Source organism: Elephantulus edwardii, unplaced genomic scaffold (assembly GCF_000299155.1).
Source record: "Elephantulus edwardii isolate Elephantulus edwardi_28Jun2011 unplaced genomic scaffold, EleEdw1.0 scaffold00070, whole genome shotgun sequence".
Classification (NCBI taxonomy): Eukaryota; Metazoa; Chordata; class Mammalia; order Macroscelidea; family Macroscelididae; genus Elephantulus; species Elephantulus edwardii.
In genome coordinates this window covers 10,853,687-10,857,049 of record NW_006399820.1, presented here as the reverse complement: position 1 = coordinate 10,857,049, position 3,363 = coordinate 10,853,687, and positions in this window count along the sequence as shown.

Here is a 3,363-nt window from a genome sequence, read left to right as displayed (position 1 = left end):
CCACTAGGGCAACTGATCTCTCTATTAAATGAGTAGACTGTATCATAAATAAACTATGGCCCAAGTAAAGCTGACAAGAAAGACTTGGGCCCTGGTTCCAAATCAGGGGAACAAAAGTAAGAATCCAGAAATAGGCAATATATAGCAAACCTATGTTGAACACAGAAAAATTGGTAGGATTGCGTTGTTGATGAAGAAGCTTGAAGATACCACGCACTGCAAAAAAGAAGGACCAAATCTGTCTTACATGAAGTGCAGCCAAATATTTCTAAGAAGCAAGAAGGGTGTGGTTTCATCTCACTTGTGTTTAGGCATGGTGTTAGGAGGGTCAAGTTCTTAGGAGATTGACAACGGACTCTGGAGATGAGGCCAGGTTTCAGTCTATTGTACATAAAGTGCCCAAGAGGAGCCCACTTGACATTCCTTAGCAATATCATATATGTGGCAATTAGCTATTTAGAACAGAAAATGACAAGGCAATTTCATGGAAAATGGACAGTTTTGTCAACAAGTGGTGGTTGTGGTGATATGGAAGAAAACACAAATATTACCTCTTTACTCACACAATCCATAAAAATAAACTCAAAGATTGTAGAAATAAATATAGAAGTCAATACTACAAAATTTCTAGAAGACAGTGCAGATAAAAATCTTTACAGTTTTAGGACAGACAAGATTTTTAGGATACAAAATTAGCAACCATAACAATTAACTAATAAATTGGATTTCCTTTCATTCTGAAATAATTTTATTCTCTCTTGCTATTAAAAGATTCCCAGAAGCCAATTCCATCAGAGATGTTACCAGCAGGCTAGACAAACCCAATTATGAGATGTGTTTCAGAACAACTAAGTCCTGGATAGATCCTGCCGTTAACTAGACTACTTTCTTATTCAAATAACCCATATTATAAAAGCTTTGAGAAGTCTGAGTTTAAGATACTACTTTGCTGTCACCAATTCTTTCTCTTCCCTGTAAATCTTGACATCACAAATAACATAAAAAAATAACATTTAATCGATATTTATACTTCAAAAATTGTTTCATGAAATTCTTTGTTAGCCAATTCTTTTTGGTACAATGACTTCTGTATGCTCCTTCCATCTTTTTATAATGCTTCCTGGACCATTAAATATTCTGCCCAAAGCATAGTTAAGAATTGCAACTTGAGGCTTAAATTTGTTCTTCAGTTCCTTCAACTTAAGAAATGCTGAGCAAGTTGGTTCCTTTTGATTTCTGGCTCCAGCTCTTTGCACATTTCATTATAATACTTTGCTTTGTCTTCCCATGCTGCTCTTTGAAATCCTCTTTTCAGATCTTTAATTTCTTCCCTTTGCTTTGGCTTCTCAGCACTCTAGTGCAATATTTAGTCTCTTCTGACATCCATCTTGGTCTTCTCCTTCTCCTCTGTCTTTGTAACTATCTTTTGCATTCTTCATGGATAATATTCTTGGTATCATACCACAGCTCATCTGGTGATGTTTTGCTCATTAGTGTTCAAGGTCTCAAATAATGAAGAGGCTGTGTTACTAGGGATAGTATAGCTAATATTAGATGGATCTTGACTGAAAGCAGAGAGTACCAGAGGAATATCTACCTGTGTTTCATTGATTATGCAAAGGCACTTGATGGTGTGGATCACAACAAACTGTGGCTGACTCTGAAAAGAATGGGAATCCCAGGACACTTGATTGTGTTTATGTAAAATCTATACTTAGAACAGGAGGAAGTTGTCAGAATAAAGAAAGGAAGTACTGCATGGTTTAAAATCAGGAAGGGTGTACACCAGGGATGTGTCCTATCACCATACCTTATCAATCTATATACAGAACAGATCATCTGGGAGGCTGGGTTCTATGAGGACAAATGAGGCATCATGATTGGAGGAAGACTCGTCAACGATGTGCGTTATGCAGATGACACAACCCTACTTGCTGAAACTGAGGAGGACCTGAAGCACTTGCTGCAGAAGGTCAACGATTGCAGCCTTCAATATGAATTTAAGCTCAATATCGGAGTGGTGGGGGGAAGATTCTCACCACTGGGCCAATTGGAAGCATCATGATAGATGGTGAAGAGATGAGATTGTTAATAGATTTTGTTTGTTTGACTCCACAACCAACATTCTTGGCACCAGTAGCCAGGAAATCAAAAGATTAATTGCATTGGGAAAGTCTGCTGTCAGGGATATCTCCAGAGTACTGAAGAGCAACAGTGTCATTCTGGAGACCTAAGTAAGATGTGCCGGATCCAGGCAATGGTCTTCACAATTTTATGTTATGTATCATAAAGCTAGATAATGACTAGGGATGATAGAAGGAGAATTGATGCCTTTGAGCTGTGGTGCTGGAGAAGAGTACTGAATATACCATGGACTGCTAGGAAAACAAACAGATTCATCCTGGAAAGGGTGAAACCAGGCTTTTCCTTGGAGGCAAAGATTCTGGAGCTTAGTCTGACATAATTTGAGTATGTTGCAAGGAGGGACCAGTCCTTCGGGAGGGAGATCATGCTTGTGAGAGTGGAGGGGCATCCCAAGAGAGAAAGAAGCTGGATAAAATGGATTGATTCAGTGACTAAAGTAATGGGGGTAGGTGTATGAGAGACAATAAGGTTGACTCATGCTGGAGCAAGGATTCAGAACTGTTGTACATAGGGTTGTTATGAATCAAGGCAACTTGACAACACATAACAATGACAACTTCAAAATAAATAAATATCCAACCATAACCAAGTCATTTTCATTATGATTGAGGCTTGTATTTGTGATCTTTTTCTCTCATTTGACTTTCTTTCCACCCACCAGCATAGAAATGATTTTGATGCACTGGGACCACAGGACAAAGCAGACATGTCCTATAAGGTTTCCTAGGCTGTAAGTCTTTATGGAAACAGACAACCATGTCTTTCTGCTACAGTGGCTAGTGGGTTCTAACCACCAACTTCAGGTTAGAAGCCCATTGTTTCAACCCTTATGCCAACAAGGCTCTTTCATCATCCTTTTTGTTCACCTAAAGAAAATGACAAAAAAAAGACAAATGGTGGATACTTGTTTGGTGGTGTGTGGGAACACTCTGGGTATTAAAATTAAAAAATGAAATAACCCAGGAAAATCTATTCAAGGATAACTCTAAAACAAAAGGAGCATATATAAGAAGAAATAGAATATATAGCCTATATAGAAGAAATAGAACTTCAAACAACTTTCTTTTACATGTATGAAAAAGTACAAAACAACCAAGAAAAATTAAGGAAATATGATAAACTGATTGCCTTTTTAAATGGAGTGAATGCTTTTATTTTAGTTGTTTTATTATTATTTTATGTGTGTGTGTGTGTGTGTGTGTGTGTGTGTGTGTGTGT